At 28.8% G+C, this 22863-nt stretch overlaps 1 protein-coding gene across 1 annotated transcript in view; it reads right to left on the bottom strand.

The window, feature by feature from the left end:
- The window catches only part of LOC107438301 (zinc finger protein Xfin), a 92992-nt gene extending 72416 nt beyond the window's left edge, over positions 1–20576 (bottom strand). The window contains exon 1 of the mRNA XM_021146079.3: positions 20444–20576. The gene's annotated coding sequence lies outside the window, so the exon portion shown is untranslated. The remainder of the gene's footprint in view (positions 1–20443) is intronic.
- Between the last annotated feature and the right edge of the window lie 2287 nt (positions 20577–22863).

Here is a 22863-nt window from a genome sequence, read left to right as displayed (position 1 = left end):
AAGGAGAGGAAAATCACGAAAACGTTCCACAGTTACCCTGTAGGCAAGAGGTTACAAAATATTTATCAAATCCTATAGAAAACGTTTTTTCTTTATAATGTAACAAGCAAACCGGTGGTCAGAGAGTGTTTTAAAGTTAGCAGTTAGACCCGTCGTGTCGTGGAACGCATTTACCCCAACATTAATGTAAATAACTTGGTGTGGATACGTTCAGAATTGCGGATTTGTATAAGGTACATAATTACATACATATAAAAATTTTGCTTTAGTTATGTAAATGTATGAAAATTTTTTAGAAAAAGCAAATTAGTCTTGATGCATGTTCAAAAAGTCATGAACGAAACCGTGTTGTTAGTATTTTAACAGAAAATAGATTAAAGGAAGTACTTCAAACTTATATTTCTACCACCAGAATAATTTTTCAGATATTTAAGTATTTTCTCTTCTTTTAATGAAATATTTCAGTAACAAAATGTGGTTTTACTAGTGAAGTTTGTCCAAACCATGGGACGGTTTATTCTTAAAATATTATTCTAGGTTAAGTTAAAGATCCAGTTGTTAAGCAATAAGTCAGAATTCAGCGTGTATGCTTCAAAATTAGTTGAAATGTAGCTGCTGGGCGAACCATTTCCGAAATGTGCGTAACGCAGATACATTGCAACGGCATTTACGTTATTTATGTCACAGTATGATAGGAACTCAAGATTACAAGCAATATGATGATGATGATGAAGTTCATAATAAATACAAGCAATATGATGATGATGATGAAGTTCATGATATATGAGGGACATATTACACTGTAAGAAATCATGGACAAGTTTTAAACCACAATATCGTTCAAATTCGTTGTAATTAACCACGTAATTACAAGTCTTAAACTTGATTACACGATACTATGCTTTTAAATTGAACTAAAACATGGTTCAGTTTAGCATTTCGTTAAGGTTGCTGTAAGTTTTGTACGATATCACAGTTCAACGTACCGATTTACTGGATCAACGTTGAAGCGATTTTTCTGAACGTACACGTTGATAAGAATAGCTTCCAGGTAAAATTCAGATTCGATGAACATACACAGCATAGGTGTATGGTATATATCTAATATACATAATTCTCTTACGTGGCTCCCAAATTTTGGCTGTATTTCTTTTCCACCGGGGGCAACGTTTGCTTTGTTTTGTTTACGTTACTATTTCTCTTACACGGCGAATCGACCAATGATTGCCGCTAAAAATATCACATGCCAAATCTAGCTGTGGTGGCTCAGCATATAGCGCTTTTAAAAACGGAAACTGAAGTATCCAGAGAGCATCAGCTGCGGCAATCTCATACTATTAAGCTAGGCAGAAGTGAGTAGTCTTTGTCGATAGATCTCTATTTTAGTATTTTGTCGAAAGCGCTTTTTTTCACGAATTTATATATTACGAATTTATTTGACGATTTTTGATTTATATAACGAATTATACTATTGCACATTTCTAATAGGTTTAACGAATTACATGTCATTTATTTGAATTCAAATTTATTTCAATGACTTAGTATCTACTAAAAAGATGTAATTTTCTTTTTAAAAAAAAGTTTTTATATGGATTTGAATGATTATTTTGAATTCTTAGAATTTTGTGCATTTGCAATTTACCTAAGTTAGTAGCGAGCGAAGCGAGCTTGGTTTGCGAAGCAAACCATATACGATTGTGTAGCAATTTTCGGGGGTTGGCGAGCGTTAGCGAGCAGGGGGCGCAGCCCACTAGTATTAACAAATATATAATAATTTGACAATAATTGCTTAGGTAATAAAAAGTTAAAGTTAGGATTAAATTATGCAAATACTTGATTTTTTTTAAAGGTCGGCTGCCGCCACCGCTAAAATAACGGGAAAAAATTTCGACTAATTGGGTACTTGCACTTCGAGAAGAAGATCACAGATACCCACATTTGTGACCTATGGCGTCAGCTCCAGCTGATCGTTTATAAGCAAAATAACATGTTAAAGTTGGGCTAAGTGTCTCCACATGAGTTAGAATGTTAATTAACGTGAAGTTAAATAAATAGTGTGCCGTATCGAACATTGAATTTGATAAAGTACAATCCTTTCTCGTCTACGTCTTTTACTTAAATTAGATTTAATGTTTGTTTATGTATTTTATAGTAACCGTGATATATTTTTGTTTTGTGTACCTGGCAACTTCGATGCATAATAAGTTTGTTTATGTTCTACATGGTTTCCTGCCTGTCTTTGAAGAATTGAAATCTTCGTGAAAGAATATAGAATGGGTCATTTAAGAGAATTGATACTTGACGGCTTTAGCTTTCTCGAAATAGAATGGTAAGAACAGTAGCTAACGTAAGCAAATGCCACGTTTCAACAGTCAATCAGGATCGAGATACCCACGCTACGTCATTTGCAGGTATCCCATTAAGGTCTCACTAATATCCGACAAATAAAAAAAAAACGGATTGTTGTCGGGTTATCATAAGTAGAGAAAACAAATACAAAATAAATTAATTATGCGAAAAAATCTGGAAAAAAAATGATTTAGTATAAAACAAATTGACAAAAAATGAACGGTCGTCATAGTAAGGAAAATATTAAATTTCACGAGTTAATTAAGAATAATTAGTCAATATTTATTTTACTTATAAAAAACACTCTACATAAAAACGGGAATTTTTTTTAAATATGCATTTCCTCGTTTTTGCATTTTTTCTAAAATAAATTTAAATTCCTAAAAAAATAATATAAAAAAATAAATAAAAAAAGATGAGAGGGACAGAAAGCTAAAGTTACTAACCAACTTTTCAACGATACTAAAAAAGTCTTATATTAGGAAATGAGTGTGAAAAACCACAATGAAAAAGCTACTGAAGAGAAAAATCAGTGGTTATAGTTTTAGTTTCTTAAAAAAAAAATCCTTCTCAAACCAAAAAGAGAAATTATGTGGGTCAAAATGAACTAAGTTGCCAAACCGCACAATAAAAAATTAAGAAGAAAAAAAATCGTACAATGCATAAATTAAGTATAATTAAAGAAAATAAAAAAGCCACAGTTTAAGTGCCTTACATTTGAAGCAAAGCGATGATTTTAAACTTTATATATCATCTTGCCGTGAAGAATTATTTGGGCTTTAGAACGGATAAATAACTTATATTTTAATAGTTATTAAACTTTTTTATTGAACTCTTTGAAAAATCATCAATTTGGTGACATTTCTTCATCCAGATGAAAATTATCAAAATCACCGTCTTATTATCAGTTTTTGGAAATTTTTATAAGCCCAAGTAATGCAGCATTGGAGTTATTTTTAAAATATCAAAAAATTAGGTCACAAGTGCTTTTTATTTTTAAAAAACTGTGGCTTTTTAACATATTGACACTTATCGGTCCGTTAACCCTTCACAAAATATCTTTTCATAAAAACGGACCCTTCACAAAATAATTTATCTTTTAATCGGATCCTTCACAAATTTGTTTATCTTCATTATTGTTTTGTTAATCGAATAAATCCTCCCCAGGGGAAAAAAAAAAGAAAATACGGTTAGACACAAACTAATTTTTCCAAGTTTCCCTAAAATAGTATGTAGTATTCTAATTGATCAATTTATATTTATTCATAAAATTACTTAATAGAATATTATATAATCAAAAATTAATTTCTGGCAATTTTTTAAGTAAAATATTATAAATTTAAAAATTGTTTAAGTTTACTTAATGCTTAACAAATCAAAAGCGATACATTACTAAGTTGTGTTATTTAAAATATGTCAATTGAAATTATTAAAATTGTGAGTGATTTTGTTTCCATTATTCTTCCGAAATGAATATTCTGTGTTGAACAGTGTAGGCTAAATACCAAATATTTGTATGTTGCATCTCTAATTTAGTAGCAGCAATTGTTGAGCAGAATCTTGTATCTATTTACAATTTAAAAACTTCTTGAAAAGGTTTTTAGCAATTTTTCAAATAACAGGACCCTATTTGCACAAATTCACAAAAGCAGGACCCTGGTTGAAAGAATGTCACTTAACGCTTATTTTATATTCAGAAATTATGAGTAGTTCTTTCACAATTTTATAAAAACAGGACCTTTCACAAAATGTTTGGACAGACCCCTGCATATATAACAGCAACACTCGCCAAGTTGTTATGGATTGCAAGCAATTAGAGACGATATCAAAACGCGCCAAGATTGGAGTTTTTGGAAGTGAAAATATTTTATGATCGGGTTAAGGAAAGTGATTTTAGTGTAAACTTATTGCATTTTCGATGTTAGGAGCTTTCATATACCCCTTAAAATATATATGAAAGCTCCATTTAATAAACTTGGCAAAAAAAAAAAGCGTTCTATCACACAATTTTTAGGGTTGTTCAACATCAAATTCGTAGAGATATTGAGCCACAGTTTTTACGTTATACGTTAGACTAAGTTCTTTCTGTGATGACTCATAAATCTAACAATGCGAATGCGACCTAAAATTTAAGAAATCTTTATTAATAAAACAATTTAGGCTGGTAATGTGTTATTCCAGGAAGATTTCGTTTTGCAATTTAAAGACACCAAACTTTCTCCCAATTGAAAAACTTTTAAACGTAAAGATCAAGGAGTAATTAAAGTAAACTACTTTTTCTCAACTTTATGGTAGTTTATTACTTCTTACTAATATTATAATTAAACTCCTAAAAAAGCTTGATCGCTTTTTAAATATTCTTTTCCTTAGGAAATGTTATTCATTTCTCAGTGTTTAGTTTTAGAACAATTCTATAAAACGTTCAGTTTATCTTTCTTTCAAGTACCTTAGAAAATTATGAAGTATTCTTTGAACATTTGATTTCCAAAGCATCCCCGATACGTCTTAACATGCGTATTTACCCTTCTCTTTAGAACTCCTCTTTTCGGAAAAGAATTTATGAAAGTTGAAAAGGGGGCGTTGAAGGTAATAAAAAGAGTTCTCATTCAAATGAAGTTAGTATGTTTCTTAGAGAATGAACTTCTCTTCACATAAGGGTGAAACCGCAAGACACTGTTTAAAAATTTTTTCAACCCACAGAATAAATTCCTTTCCTTGAGTCCACGCGAGGGAGACAAAGTAGAAAGCGAACGACTTTCTTCCCCCTTTTATTTTTTTCTTTCTCCCCCCCCCCAATTATTCCGACAAAGCTACAAAATCTTTTCGGATAATCGGTCGCCTCTTCGGTATCTAATTAAACGCAGGTATCCGGATTTCAAAAAAAAAAAAGGTACTTCAAAAAAAAAAAAAGTAAAATAAATTAAAAGCTGATCCTTTTCTTAAATGAAACTAAGTAAAGAACTGTATCGATTGCAACTAGGGATCTTCCCCACTTCTTTTTTTCTTTCTTTTCTTTAGCACTTTTTTCCTCTTATTTTTCTCTCTGCGCTTCTGCCGCCCTGCTTTTGCCTTGCCCGAGATTCTCGCTAGCCTAGGAAAGAAAAAAGAAAAAAAAGGACTTTTTTTCGTCCTTTTTCTCTTTTTGGACGGCCGAACTGAAGGAAGGAAACGACGGAAAAAAGTTTTCCTCGCACTCTGTCCACCCCTCCCGCCCACGCACACCTCCCCCACCTTCGACCACCCCCGTCAGAAGGAGGGAAGGGTAAGAGCGATCGATCGACGTTCGTTTTGGATGAGATCACCGGCGACGTCGGCCGCCCTCGTTTGTTTTGTTGTGCGAATTCTAGGATTTTAGGCAGACACAAACATTTTCGACCTAAAAATTGCGAATCTTCTAAGGAGGAAATTCTCAGAAGCCTTCATCAACGCTGTTAAATTGTATATAAAGTATCATGTACCGTTAAACTTTTCAATACATTAGATATTACTTTTTAATACACTGTAGTATTTTTAAACCTAAGTTATATATTTCCATATCGGTTTGAAGATGATTAGTTACATTTTAAAAACATTTTACTTTAAAGGACACACATAGAACGGCTGTACTGCGCTAATTCAAACAATATAACGGAGGAACGAGAATAAAGAGTGCTAGTAACTATGTCTGACCAAAAAAATAATGAAGAATAGAAAGAAACAAACACAAAAAAGGAAGTATAGTTAGTGTACCCAGGCATTGTTATCATTGATGAAGATTTCATCATCATTAACCCTTTCGCGCCGACTGTCACAAATACGTGCCAGCATAAAACCGTATCAATTAGGGTAAAAAGATAAAACTGGTAATCAAAGTATATCTTCAGCAGTTTATTTGTGGGCGGAGTTATAATTGTTTGATTAATTTAATTCACCATTACTTTGTTCAAATTAAAACTATTTAGTTATACTTTGAATTAACATTGATTATATATATGATTAAAGAAACAATAATTAAAGTAAAAGCAAAGTAAGTCTGTCAAATTAGCAACGACTACATTTAAGTTACCGTTTTTTATTAATTTGCAACTTGATTCTGATTTTGTACGAATGCTTTTCTGAATCACCCGTCCCCAAGGGGTTAATCTAGGTATCGCTATCTTTGCCCAGAAGAAACTAAGCTTTTAAAGGAAAAGCTCACGCACTTCGGGAAGAAATGAATTTGGCTAAAATGACGCAGTCAGAAATAAATTGTTAGCAGAGCCTCTAAACACTCTACAATATTCTTCTTCTTCATATGAACAACAGCCCAAGGCTGCCTCAGTAAGATTTCTCTAGTGGACTTTATCAGACTCCATGGTATACCAACGATTGACCTTTAATATCTTAAGGTTTGCCTCTACACAGTCTATCCATCTTGCGAGGCGAGGTGTTTCTCCTTTTTCTGGTACATTGTAAAATTGCAGAAGTGACCTTTTTTAACAGGATTAGAATTATTAAACCTAAAAATATGCTCAAGCCATCAGATTCGATAACTATAATACCATAGAGATTAAAAAAAATTCATTTAAATAATGAGAGCCGGGATGATTCAGGGCATAGAGCACTTGTTTCTGAAAGAAGCAACCCACGTAAAAATTTTCAGCCTTAGCTTGTCGAGTGCTCACTCGTATGTTGGCGCTAAGTGTTCCCAGTGGTAGAAATCATGGTCGTAACCCCTTTGTCATCGGACTATCCGTATTATGTTTTCATTGTTTTCAGAAAAATAAAGAAAAAAAATCAGTCGAAGATGGAAAAAAGTTCATAATATTCAATTTCCTCTCTTCTTTTGGTTCATTATATCCACACAAAAATAATATTATATGTGTATAGCATGGCACGGGAGCGAACATTTCGTTCACTTAATCCGGGAGTTCGCTATAACGGGGTTTGACTATATAAGAGAAACTAGTAGCTTGTTACAATTCTATATATTTAAGTATTAAAAATTATCTTAAATTGTGAGATGATTGCTTTCAAAACTAGCTCAGTCAGTCTTAGCTTACAACTAGCTCATCACCGTTTCTTTTAAAGTGCTGAAATTTTTTTTTTAATTGTTGAAAAACATTAAACATTTTTTTTAACTAAACATATTTTTGTTTGGCTATTTACATATTTTAAAACAAAGAAAACTGGAACAAAAATTAGCTTAATTAATGGACTTTAAAATAAATAAATAAATACATAAAGTGTTTACTAAATCATTGATTATTATCAATTATTAATGATTACTAAGTAAACAGAAATTTAAAATTAATGATTAGCGAATTAAAATCTTGTATCTACTGTAGACTACACAAAATATCATTATTTTTGTGATACATTCAAACAATCTTCATCAAATTAAATAAACATAATTTAAACTGTTAAATACTTTAAATGTTTTGTATTAAATTCAATAATGATACAAGGGAACTTGTTTTCCCAACTAAACAAACCAATTGCGGGGAAAACAGTTTTTACTGTTTCCCATCTCGCCGTTTGCAGTTTCTTCCTTGTGCTTGATCAGCAGCCATTTTGGTTTCCATGGAAACCACACTTCATGACTGGAAATTTGAATTCTTATGGAAGTTTTATTCCTCTAATGATATTTTTATTGGAGGGTTTCTAGTGACGTCAGACTATGACGTCGTTTTTAAAATACGAATATAAACAAAAGCACATGGTTGAAAGTTTTGTTTTTAAATTAAAATCTTTGTGTAGATTTGTTCAGTTTTAAATGCACATTTTAAATTTTTTCTTCTTCACAGTATTCATCATAAATGCAATGCAATGTAGTAGTTATCACAAACGTACATTTAGAATGAATTTTAATAAATCAATCAATCGATTTCGAAATCAATGGATGGTTGTAGCTCCCAAGAAATCCGTAATAAAATCAAAAAGTAGCAAAAATGAGCTGCTCATTTACAATTGAACATATTAAATTTCGTTAAAAATAATGAACGATATTTGAATATTTAAATTTTTAACAAACTTCTATATTTGACGAAAGCAAATGAATAAAAACATTAAAACAGAATGTCTACTAATTTGCCGCATTTGTTTCTTATATGACATCATGCTTTGGATACTATGGTTTTGCTACGTGTTTCCTCTCTAAATTTTGATTTCTATTGTGATAAAACTGTTACAAAAATGTTTCTAATAACATCATCACAAAGCATAAACAACTAAACAGATATAAAAATAATAATTCTTGAAAATAATATGCATAACCATTGAAATTCATTTTTAAGCTGTTGAGAAAATGTTGCATTCTCATAGCTTCATTATTAAACATTCATTAAATGATAATAAAAAAGAACGAAAAATAATAATTGTTAAAGTTAATATGTATAATAATCGAAATTCGTATTGATGCTGTTTCAAAAATGCTGCATTCTCGTAGTTTCATTGTTAAACATTGAAAAAATAATAATAAAAAAGAAAGAAAAATAATAATTGTTAAATTTAATATATATAATAATCAAAGTCGTATTAATGCTGTTGCATCCTCGTAGTTTCATTATTAAACATTGAACAAATAATAATGAAAAAGAGAGTAAAATGATAATTGTTGAAGTTAAGACAATAAGAATAATAATTGAATTCTGTTAGCTTTTGCAGCTTCATAACACTATGCTAAATAAATAAAATAACAGAAGGAAACATGATAATTGTTAAAGTTAGACTACAAATATTATTTGATTGGCAATTATTTAAGTCCTAGTAAAAAAATCTATTTAAATTCTAGTACATATATTGCGTTTGGTACAATTTAATTGTGATAAATATTATACATACGACAAACAAGTAAAAAATAAATTTATTCCATTTTTCATTAATTTTAAATTTTAAACATATATTACGTCGAAAACATTTAACGTCGAATTCGAAAGCATTTTTAAATTCTAGTACATATATTACGTTAGTTACATACAAATTGTGATAAATATTATAAATATGTAATAAATTGATTCCATTTTTCATTAATTTCAAATTCTAAAACATATATTACATCGAAAACATTTAACGTCGAATTCGAAAACAATTAAATTCTAGTTCATATATTACGTTAGTTACACATAAATTGTGATAAATATTATAAATACGTAATAAATACATTAATTCCATTTTTTATTAGTTTTAAATTCTAAAACATATATTTCGTCGAAAACATTTAACGTCGAATTCGGAAACATTTTTAAATTCTAGTACATATATTACGTTAGTTACATATAAATTGTGATAAATATTATAAATACGTAATAAATAAATTGATTCCATTTTTAATTAATTTTAAATTATAAAACATATATTACGTCGAAAACATTTAACGTCGAATTCAGAAACAATTAAATTCTAGCACTTATATCACGTTAGCTACATTTTAATTGTGATAAATATTATAAATACGTAATAAATGAATTAATTCTACTTTTAAGAAATTTCCTTTGCAATATTTTTATTGTAATTTATGAAAAAAGTATTATAAATGAAACAAAAAAGATTCTAAAAGGTAAACTATTTTAGTCAGACTCATTCATACTTTATTTTTTTAAACAAAAATTTATAAAAATAAAAGTTTTATTCAAAATAATTTGATTCAATCACTAAAACAGATATCGTGTTGGTATTACGTTTTTATAAAAAATTTTACTATGTAAAGAAAAAAAAAACATTACTGAATGTCGCCTGTATAAGAAAATTTCTTCATCAATATTTATATTCATAAAACGTTTTATTATCAGGTGCCTCGTTTTATTATTAAACCTCGTTTTGCAGCGGAAACTTTTTCCAATCCAAGCTTAATATGAACCCTTTAAAAGGCTAAATATTTTAAAAAATAGGATTAAAAGATTTTTTAAACTTGTACTCCAAGCGAAAGATCAAACATTAATGAGATTGATAATGATAAAACTAACGTGACTATGATTATCCAAAATAATAATTCTATTTAAATATGAAGAATATTTTTTATAAAAATTAAAACTTTGAAGTCCATTTTTTTTATACCTCGTAATAGCTGAAAATGTTTTACACCAACTCCGATATAAAATCCAGAATAAGCCACAACTCTCAAAATATAAGGGAAGCGTTTCGAAAATTAGTAATTTTGAAATTTCAGAATAACCTTCTTATTGGTTCCGTCTCTGATTAAGTTATGATAAAAAAAATTAAAGTGATAGAAAAATAACTTAAAACTAAGAACTCTTAAATGTTTACCTTAAAAAAAGAAAAAATACTATCATAGCTTACTTTTTAAGGTAAAAACTTAAAAGTTTCCAAACCACATTCTTAGATAAATGCTAAAAAATTAATAAACAACTAGGAGGCTTCGCCCCCTGCTCGCTGGCGCTCGCCAACCCCGAAACTGCTTTCGCAGTTCATTTCGCATTGCTTCGCAATCCGATGCTCGCTTTGCTCGCTCATTGGATACGTTCTTAACGTCTAGCTTTTGTATACTTTTTTGAACACTGAAGTTCCGAAAACTTTTCACTGTAGAAAATTCTAAACCTGTGCATTTCAATATTAATTTAAAATTGAAAACAGTTCGCATATTTTTCTTAATCACACTATTCTAAATTTTAGTTGTTGAGAAAAGTAACTGTTGCAAGTTTTGTTTTAAAGTCTTTCCCACCAAAGGGCTAAAACCATGTGTTGTAAAACAATATGAAATAGTACTGAACGCCGGATGTAAAGCGTCGGCTTCGATGAAGATAATTTTGTGAGAATTTTTTTGATAATTTGGTGAGAATTCACCCGATTAGAAATATGATGCACACTACGTGCTCTTGCACGCCGAATCCTATCAATTAAAAATGAAAACTGTTGCCAACGCGAGAAAAGAAATATCATCGGTTTTATTGATACATACGTATTAGATTTTATGTAATATAGATACTAAAAACGATCTTGGTATTTGAATAAATAAAGCATCATTGTATTAGTCTAATTTCGTTCAAGAAAAGTATCGTGCAAATTCTTCGAATCAGATCGCTTGACAGAATCCTGTTTTTCATTTCCCAGCTAAAATCCTCACAGAAATCGTCTGAACTTAATTTTATCCTAGAAGAAATCGATTAAGACGAACTTAATCAGAGACGGAACCAATAAGAATATCCTTCTTATTGGTTCCGTCTCTGATTAAGTTATGATAAAAAAAAATCAAACCGATATAAAAAGAACTTAAAACTAAGAACTCTTAAATGTTTACCTTAAAAAAATAAAATATTACTATAGCTTACTTTTTTAAGGTAAAAACTTAAAAGTTCAAAGTTTCAAAACTACATTCTTAGATAAATTTTAAAAAATTTATAAACAATACTAAAAACGATCTTGGTATTTAAATAAATAAAGCATCATTGAATTAGTCTAATTTTGTTCCAGAAAAGTACCGTGCAAATTCTTTGAATCAGATCGCGTGACAGAATCCTGTTTTTCATTTCCCAGCTAAAATAATCACAGAAATCGTCTGAACTTAATTTTATCCTAGAAGAAATCGATTAAGACGAACGGCGACATGTAATTGTTTTCTTGTATGCGCATCGCTTTGTTCTGGATTCAGCAGACGATTTTCTGGAAGACAATTTTAAGAATTTTTTTTTCCTCCTACAGATTTGTGACAATTTTGAGAAGAACGATTCGTAATTAAAAGCGGAAGTTTTAATTTATTTTCTTTCTGTCAAGTTTGAGAATAGTTAATTATTTAGGCTTTTTATTTTTAGCTGATTATTTTTAAATCCGTTATAAAATAAAATAAAATGCTCTTAGAGTTCAACCAAAAGATATTTTAAAATTGAAGTGAAGCAATCTATTTCAAATAATACCATTTTTCACTTAAAAGCCTAACATTTTTTTCAAAGGAATACAAGTCTAAAAATACAAAAAAAAAAAAAATAATAATTTGATATGTTGCATTACTCAAAGACCGATGCGAATTTATTTATTCGAAGCACTGAATTTCGCTTTTAGAAATTAAATTCGCTAAAAAGAACATTTGAAACTTGTAACTAAATTTTATAGACTTATAATAAAAACTGAGAGATTTTTCAATATGATATTAATAATTAAGAAATAGTTAAAAGAATTTTTAGTAAGCAGCAAATTTTGCTCACATAATCCAATGAGCAAACAACTAATATGAAATGATTTCAATTAAATGAATTTTTCCAGTCAAAGCTTATATGACTTTATAACGTGTTTAAAAAATGCGTTGCTTATTATCAATTAAATTTTAAAGATCAAAGTGAGATGTTTTAACTTAATCATTAAAAAGTCATAATTAAAAATCGAAATAATTCGCTCTTTTCAAACATAAAATAGTTAAGTAATTAAGTACATAAATGAAAAGAAGGTGAACTTAAATATTTAAAATGTTATTAAGTCAAACATTTACCATATTTTATATTATTTAAATATTTATGCAACCCTGTTAATAAGAAAAATATTTTTAAGAATAAAATTAAAATATAGACATTTTATAATTTTCAAATTACTGATACAATATTATTATTATTATTAAAAAAAAAAAGGGATTTAGTCAAATGATTTTATAAATCAAGCAATTTTGAATTCATTTCCTAATTACCAATTTTAAAATTTTGTTTTAAATAAAATGCGATTAAAAAAAATGCAATGTAATACTTTTCAAACTCAATATCTTATATATTACACACAATTCCAAAGCTAATAATGGCATATTTCATACGAAAAATACTTTTTGTCAATAACTTAATATTTTTTAAATAAATTATACTTTTTTTTNAAAAAAAAAAAAAAAAAAAAAAAAAAAAAAAAAAAAAAAAAAAAGATAAAGAGGACCGCTAAAATAAATCAGATTTCTGAATAGAAACACAGAATAACCTTTAACCCCCTTTGTGTATGTTTTACGGCAAAGTAATCATAAAGGCAGGGAAACTTTTTTACAGAGGAAGTAAGGGAGCTTTTCCAAGACTCGGATTTCTTTCAAGAAAGTATGAATGAGAAAAATTCCTTTTTGTATTTAACTACTTTATATTGAATCAAAGATTAATTACTTTGATCCAAGCGATACAATAATCAATATTGGATGATTTTACTTTATTTCATAACCGTCGTTGAGCAGCTGATCCAATTTTGAGTTTAAGATTACTCATATTCAACTCCACAGCCTTGCAATTTTGAGCCCAATCCAGAAGACAAGGGAACTCCTGGATCAAGTATTGGGAGAAATTTGCCTTCGAGGAGGACTTTTTGATGAAACTAACCCGTATTCGCATTACATGAAGAGGAAAACTTCGAAAACCATCCACGGTTAGCAGGATGGCAAGGGGAACCATGATCCGCCATCGAGGATATTTTTACGTCAGCATTATAGTAACTGCGAGCCGTATCGCCTTGCTGAATTCGTATCGACCAGCCATCGCTGGGATTCGAACCCGGTTTCCCTCTATGGAAGGCGAACGCTCCACCCCCTGAGTGATTAATAACTTTGTTGTGTACCATAACATGAGGTATTGTAAAGTTCGATTTTTTTTCTCAAGTTGTCGAACATAATAAAGTTTTGGACCACTTAATGAATATCTAAGTGGATCTAATGAACCACTAAATATTCATTGTTGGTGTGAACCCTATACTTAGCTATAATATTTTATATTGGCATTATAATTAATTATAGTGCCAATATAAAATACATTAGTCATACAACAAAACAAAATGTGTTATTAAAAATTATCACACTATAATGCAAAAATGAGTGAAATACTACTTGCTAATCCTATCGATAATTTTTTAAAAAGTCTTTAATCTTTTATAATAACATTGGAAAGGAGAATATTGAGCGTATTAATTTTGTTTCGAGCCACTTGGAAAAAAAAAGGTCGACTACAAGTTCGGATGACTAAAAAAAAAGTAATAAATAAATAAATAAAATAAATAAAATAAAATCACTGTGGTATATGCTTATGCTAGATCTGTCTGAATCATGATTACTCATTGGAACAAGTTGGTGACAATCGATCATGTATTTAAAATAGTTTCTTTAAATGATTTTTTTTAAGAAACAAAAATTTTTCAATGGTGGATATGTAGATAGACGACTGATTGATTAGTGACTAACATTTCGGGTCACTAACATCCTTGTCATTTTTTAAAATATATATATAAAAAATATAATAAAATAAAAAATTAATAAAAGCATATTTTACATTTTAATTTTTGTAAATTCATACATGTTAGAAAACGCACAGATTATTAACAAAATAAATTTTTTTACATTTTTATATAATTAAAAAACAGATTTTATTTTTATATGGTTTAAAAAAAACGCTTTTATTCTTAAATTTAATAAAACAGTGTCAAAAACGTACTTGGTTATTGAAAGCACCGTTGTTACTAATATATAATCGATTAAGTAGCTGAAAACTTAATGTTGAGATCAACTTTAATAATTGCATGCATAATTTTTTTAAACTTATTTTTAAAAAGATTTTTACATGGGACTATTTTGAGTCAATAAAAATGAATGCAAAAATATTTTGAATTCAGAAATTATTTTGAAAGAAGAATATCAAAACGTAAAATAGAATAAAAATATTTTTGTTTATAATGCAATAAAATAATATTGTTTATAACATAAATAATTAAATGAGCTGATGATATAATTTTTAAATTTCGACTTTTCGTCTTTATTCGCGAAAGTGCTTAATATGAGTCTCATCAATTTCTGGCAAATTTATTCAATGAAGATGTGCTTTTGTTTTCAATAAATAAATAAATAAAATACAAATCACAACTTATTTAATATCCGTCGTTGAACAGTCAACCTAATTTTGAGTTTACGACCACCAATGCTCAACTCCGTAGCCTTGTAATTTGGAATCCAATCCAGAAGACAAGGGAACTCTTGAATCAAGTATCGGGAGAAATTTGCCTACTTGGAGAACTTTTTAGATGGATATAACTCGCATTTGCATTACATAAAGAAGAAAACCTTCCACGGTTAGCCTGATGGCAAGGAGACTCTACTCTATGATCCACCTACCATTGAGGATATTTTACGCCAGCACTGTAGTTGGTGCAAGCCGGGTGCAGAATTTGTATCTGCCAGCCATCACTGGGATGCGAACCTCTGTCACCTCACGTGGAGGCGAGAGCTCTATCCCCTTAGCCACCACGGCTCTATTGACTTATTGATCAGTACCAACAGATAAACTATTTGAATCACGAAGATTATACTTTTGTACCTGAACATTTTTTTATCATATAAATAGTTATTCGCATTTATTCATTTTTTTTCTTCTCCTTACTACTAGTTTCTAGGTGCTTAGATAATAATTCTCATGCTGTTAATATGATTCCTTTTGCTAACTGAGATTTACTAACTTTTATAAACCAAAAATATTTTCAATTTATTTCACTGTTACGTTATAAATTTTAGTAGTACTTAGAATATATATTTTTTCCAAATAATTTCCATGCAATTTCTTACGACTAAGTTTTCAAATAGAAACGAATAATAATGTGTTGAAAAATACACACTAGCGAAAATTAATTTTCATTGTTACGTAATAAATTTAGTATTAAACAGAGTATTTTCCAATAACTTTTTTTGACTAAAAAAGCTTTCCCATAGAAAAGAATGATAATATATTAAAAAATACACGCTCTCAAAAATTTACTTTAACATCAAAATTACTTTTATAACACTGAAACCATAAGTATCTCTAATTTATTACACTGTTACGTTATACATTTTAGTAAAATTTAAAGCGTTTTTTAATTATTTCTTTATAACTTCTTACGACTATGCTTTCAAATAGAAACGGACCATAACGAGTTGAAAATCAAACATACTCAAAAATTTACTTTCACTGTTATAACTTTAGCAGAGTGTTTCCTATCAATTTTTTTTCCCGACTAACAAATCTTTCAAATAGAAAAGAAAGACAATGTTTTGAAAAGAAAAAAATAATAATAAATAAAACACGCTCTCAAAAATTTACTTTAACTTCAAAATTACTTTTATTACCCTGAAACCATAAGTATCTCTAATTTATTACACTGTTACGTTATACATTTTAGTAGTACTTAAAGCGTTTTTTAATTATTTCCTTACAATTTCTTTCGACTATGTTTTCAAATGGAAACGGACCATAACAAATTGAAAATCAAACATACTCAAAAATTTACTTCCACTGCTATAACTTTAGCAGAGTGTTTCCTATCAAATTTTTTTTCCAACTAACAAATCTTTCAAATAGAAAAGAAAGACAATGTTTTGGAAAATAAATAAATAAAACACGCTCTCAGAAATTTACTTTAACTTGGAAATAATAAACTAAACCTTGTCTTATTGATTTGTTTAAAATTACTTGTGAGTATTAGTTTTATATCTAGTCTTACAGAGAAGTAATCCCTTTGTAGGAAAGGGACATTGAATGAAACAAAGGTCCAGATATTCCCAAAGATATTGATGTAGGGAGCTTCCATCCACTCTTTCTAATCTCCAGTTTCAGTCACGGGGCGGTCCTATGTTCAATCCAAGAGATCTTTGACCAGGGGCGCAAAGGCGGATAGATGAATGGCTATTTCCCCCTTTCGAGCAGAGGCGCTTGTGCTGGTTGCATGCCACAGAGCGCGCAATCCCCCCCACACTGACAGTTCAGTCCAGTGATTTCCGCCCCTCCCCCAAAGTCTTCAAGATGAGAGACACGTAGGAAGGGGTCGCCTGAGGAAAAGAGGGGAGGGAGATTTGCTTCCAAAAGTGTCCCTCCAACGTTCTGACGACTTTCCCGGGAGATTCACCTGACCACTCCCTCTTACCAGGAAAACGATCGGGAGCAATCACAAATTCCGGATTCTACAAAATTGTAAACGAAGGCGATTAAAATCACTGTTCTTAACAAGGATAGAGACATGTCAGTTACAACAATCGACAGATAGTACGAAACTAATATAGTTTTTTTCGAACGGCTTTGAGGAAATAGTCTGAAAATTAAAATTCGAAGCTTATCAATGAATGAAATCTAATTCCAATTCTTAATAATAAAACGGGATATGATTCTTTTCAATAAAAAACACATGAATTGTCTAGTATCTAGGGAATGTTGAAAACTAAGTTTTTAAACAAAATTCTAAGCGTTATAAGAATTTTCCATTACTTGGATCTGTTAACGGAAAGTTTTGTCAAGTACATAATCTAGAAAACGAGGTTCCAGACTAAAAACGACACAAACTTCTACCTCTAAAGTGTTTTCATAACTTCAAAATTAAGTACTGAATTTAGTACACAACCGTTTAATTAGAAAACAACAATCTGTTTAGGCAAAGAGTTAAAGAGGTAGTAGACTGTGATCTTGCTACTGTGTTCAGATCAAATATTTCTGTTATAATATATTATAGATTACCTAAAAATGACGTAAATTATGAAAATTTCTAATAATTTTACGTATGTAATATCATTATGACGTCTGGTCAGAGTACTGATCAGTTAGAGTTGAAATTTCAAATGTAGAGTTTTAGAATCTCAAGCTCATAACACGTCATTTAATACAGAGGTTGGTTGGTAAACAACTTCTCCAATATATAAATATATATACATGAGATATATATATATGAGATATCTCATATACATATATATACATTTTTAATTAAGCCTACATTTGTAAGGTATGGGGATATAGTGCTAAGCCGACCTTTTATAAAGGTGATGTTGTTACATTTAATTTTTTCTTAGTATGGTTTCTAGGTTACTTTTCAAGTTTCTAAAATTTCTATTAAATAACTTTTTGTCTATATTAAAGTCGCTGTGTTTCTCACTATTGAAATGAAAACTTATTAAAAGAGTGCTGTTCTAAAAAATTTTGAAAAGGTGGTTTATTATTCCTAATTCTTCATTTATAAATTTTCTTTTACTGTACAATTCCAAACATTTCAGGTAGATGTAAAATTAACAGGAAATTCTAGTCGATTTCAGACAATTACTGAAAAAAAATTGTGAAAAGCCCTTCTTAAATGTTCTTGTTAAAAAGTTAAATAAATTAAATGTTGTCTTTAAAAATCATTACACAGATTGTTTTGCTTAACCAAATGGTAAAAGCAATACAAAAAGAAGGTGAGAAAAAATATTTAAAATAAAGATTTAAGGAGAATCTTAAAAAACCTTTTTCGGATTTTTGTGTAAATGAAAAGTAATGTACTAAATTTGACTAAAATACTGAAATAAATAATGGAAATAATGAATAACACAAGAAAATTAAAAAAAAAAAAAGAAACATTGCTACAGTATTTTAAGAATATTCTTAATTTTAAATACATGCTAAAATTTTAAATCATAGAAGAGAAGAAAAGAAATGAATGTATATTTTTTATGTTAAAATGGATAATCATAAATTAGAGATAACAGGAAACCTTATTCAATAAGGTTTCCTGCTATCCTGCATCGGTTTAAATAATGTAGGTATCGGTAGGTTTAAATAATGTTCCTGGTATCGGTTTAAATAATGTATAATGTTGACCTTTGCGGTCAACATTATACATTATTTTATATTTAAAAAAATGCATCGTTACAAAAAAATCAGAACTCTAAACATTAAACAGTTCTCGTTTAGTACACGAATAGTATCTTTAAAAAATCCTACTAGCTTTAGTGTAACACGTTAAGTTTTTCAAAGACATGCGGAAACACCAGTAAATATAATTACCATTCAACATTTTAAACCATACCATTAAACCATTACCGGACAACAAAATTTTAAATTAAACATTTCATAATAATAAAAATCCTTGGCAAAGCATATTATCCTTCAATAATTACGGAGCTAATAATAATAATCCTAATACAGAAAACAAACAAATTTCACATAAATTTGGAAGACTGAATTTAAAAAAAGCCGGCTTCATGACAAATGATAGAAAATAGTGTTTACAAGAGATACATTTATTCAATGTAATCAAATAAAATAGCTATCGAGCAAAAAATAAATCTCAATATTCTATCACGCAATCTTAGAAACAGAGCTGTAGAAAAACGAATAATGAGATTTTTGTTTTCCCCCCTTCGCGATCCGGAACGAATCCCAAAAACCATCCACATGTATCATTCTTGTTTCTGACCCGGTTATTTGCCTTCGACGGGTACAAGAAATCAACCAGAGAAAGGGAAAATGCTTTTCCAAATAATAAATTACCCTTAAAGAACACGCGTGAAAGGGATTTTTTCCTCTTTTTTCTTTTCACTTTTTTTTCAGCTTCTATGAAAAAAAGCAACAAAAAAAAAAAATCGATAATATTTTCAATTTAGAAAATAGTAAATGAAAAATTAGATAGTACACGACTGGTTTAAGTTAAAAGTGTCCTAAAAGGTTATAAGAGAGCGTATTTAAATATAATGGACGAAAAAAAAAAAAACTTAATCGAGTTTTTTTTCTATTTAGTTCAAATATTTATTTTATCCCCAAAATTTATTTCTCCATTAGTCAATTAAATAATTTTAATAAATCAATTCTATAAATATTAACACTTTATTAAAAAAAAAAACTATTTTAATTGCAAGAGAATAATCATTTATAAATCAGTAATTTTTTTTTTTGACAACTTATTGTTGTTGTTAAAAATATTTTAAAAATTAATAACTTTTAGAATAACTGAACTTTTTTTTCATTATGATTTTAAAGAAGAAAAATAATTTAAACAGTCTACTTAAAAAAAAAAAGATGTATATTTTATACTTAATATTCATGAACCATAAAACAAGCCTAACAGAAATCTTTAAAAAAAAAAAAAATACTTAAGAATAAAAAATAAAATTTTTCTTATACTCCCACTCGAAATTAAAAATTTTGTTTCAAAATTTATTTTCCACTATAAATAGTTGAATGAGATTACAAGTCCCGAAATTTTATGAAGATAAATAAATCTTCTCCAAAAATGAATTATCGCACTGCTCTTAAATGATAGAATGCTTAGCTACCAGTATCTTCGATTGCGCAAAATGTCAGCGGTATGTCTTCTTTTAGAAAACCAACAAGATTTAAGAAAACACTTATCGCCTGAACAAAATATGCGCCAACCTCAATACACATTTCCCGCCAAATGTTATGATAAGAGAACTCACCCTTCTCCTTATGATGCATCTCCTATGCAAAGATAAAAAGGCAGATATGTAAGCCGTCGCATATGATCAAGGTTACAGCTGAACGCAGACGCTCATATGGTAAACAGTGGCAGCGGTTCCTTGAATTCATTTTTCGCCGATGGATGGCGCTAGCAATTGTTTGCCTCAGTGTTGCCAAACGAAGATTGTCTCTATCAAAATTCTCGTTGGTTTCGGATTCGAAGAGCTGCTTTATTTTAGTTTTTAAAGAGTACGGGAGCTATTAAAAACATTGATAAGAGAACTCAAAACCTATAAAAACTAGTCACTTGCCAGCTAAAGACATTTCCAAGCTGAGGATTTCTTTATTTTCACAAAAAAAAGTTTCCAATATTATTGGTGGGGGAAAGAAAAAAGTCAAAATTTTTAGGAGGCAAATTCAAAATGCAGTTTAAGAAGTGGGTTTTCGTGCATTTCTGTAGAAGGGAAACAAATTAATAACAATTAAGGTTTAGAAGTATTAAATAAATAAAAGTATACAATTAAAAAATTGGTAGGTTGAATATTTTGATTTTATGAATAATTATCTTTTTTTAAATATTAAAATAAACTATAACCAGATTTTTTTTCCTTTTATTTATATATAAATTAAGTAATAAATCTGATAAATATTTGATAAGGAATAGCTATTGATTTACAAAATGAAGCTTTAGATATTTGTACTGATTTAGTCCAGTTTCCCAAATAGTAAAGAAATATTAATAGACTAAACTAAATAGGCAAATTTTAAAAATTGAATTGCTTAGAAATCACAATTTTTTGGGAATATTTATTATATTTCCAAATATTTAAGACGAGAACAGTTATAAACTTTATTCCTTTCTTATTTTAAGCATTTGTAAATTTTAAGTAATCCAAAATAAAGGTTCAAAAAGATAAATTAAAAATTATAACAAAATGTCTCACTAATACTTTTAAAATAAATTTAATCATATTATTTGTTAGAAAATATAGGTCAAATAATAATGTGAAGAAATTAACTTATTGTGTTTCGCTCAGTGAACGAATACATTTTTAAAACTAAGAACTACTTAATGTAATTAGTTTTATAAGCACCTATAAAAGAGAGTTAAAGGTAAATTATTAATAAAATAATTTACTATAATGGTCCTTGGAAGAAATTTTTTTTCTTCTTTATTTCATGTTTAGCAAACTATGAGTTGATCAGTTCTGCAAGCTATGAAAAAATTTTACAAAAATTTTGAAATGATTGCAAAGCTTGGTTGGCTGATGGTAAAATTAAATGTAATTTTATTTAAAATGATTAGTAATAAAACATAATTAAATCAGAAAATCGTGATAACTATCAGAATCCAGCACTATGAAATTGACAATATGTAATAAAAGAATAAGATAAAAAAAAAGTAAATCTATGGACAAATGGAACAAAATAAATTTAATTTTGTCTAACCTAAAGTGAAAAGCGTTTGTGATAGAAGTTAATTATAAAAGTGTAACACTTGACGTTTTTTGTTTTAGGTTTGACAAAAAAATAAAATAATTTTCTCCTCTTTTTCTCAGTGGAGAAATTGAGTTTTTAAAACTTTCATTATGTTTTTTTCTCATTAGTTTTGTGCCTGCGATTTTGTTTATGACAGAGAAGGGGAAAGGAGTTGATAATTCATTTCATGATAAAGTTTCAATTCAGGCAATTCAGCAAGCATTTGAAACATGAAATGTAATTACATACACAGTTCCAGTTAAAAACTTTAACTAGCGCAAAAACAGTCAAAATTCAAATTAATTATGAACACTTTTTGGTGATAAATTGTTTTACTAACAGTCAGATAAATATTTAAACTTGCATTTTCATTCAGCACAGCAGTCTAGTTAAAATTAAAGCTAGTCAGATAGCAGTTAAAATTTTAATTGGGAGATTCCATTTTTACAAACATGAAGCAAATCGACAAAAGCAAAGTAACCAATAAAAACCGAGTCTGGTAACGTAACAATTAAAAGAAAATAAATATTTAAGAGTTTAAAAATATGGTACATGATCTCCAATCACTTGACATTTTAAAATATATTATCAGCTAAATGCATAATTAGCTAAAATGTTTCAGTATGTTACTTGTTACAACTCAGCTCTACAGTCCATGAAGGACCTTGACTTCCACAGGATAGCAATCTATTTGCAATAATTCTTAAGATTACTGTTTTAGTATGTACTATTAGCTAAAATGTTTATAAGTTTTTAAATGTGTTTTATTATAAATATTAATGAGCAAAACTTTAGAAAACATATGAAATATCGTTGTAAATACTAATTTGATACAGTAATTAATATGTTTGCAAACAAAAGCTAAGTAAACTGAGTACCTCAGTACGACATTGAAAGCAATGTACAGTTTAAAGCTCTGCTATAAAATGCAAAATGCATT

Source organism: Parasteatoda tepidariorum, chromosome 1 (genome assembly GCF_043381705.1).
Source record: "Parasteatoda tepidariorum isolate YZ-2023 chromosome 1, CAS_Ptep_4.0, whole genome shotgun sequence".
Taxonomy (NCBI): domain Eukaryota; kingdom Metazoa; phylum Arthropoda; class Arachnida; order Araneae; family Theridiidae; genus Parasteatoda; species Parasteatoda tepidariorum.
The sequence above is the reverse complement of the archived record's forward strand: the minus strand, read 5'-3'. Positions and strand labels throughout refer to the sequence as shown.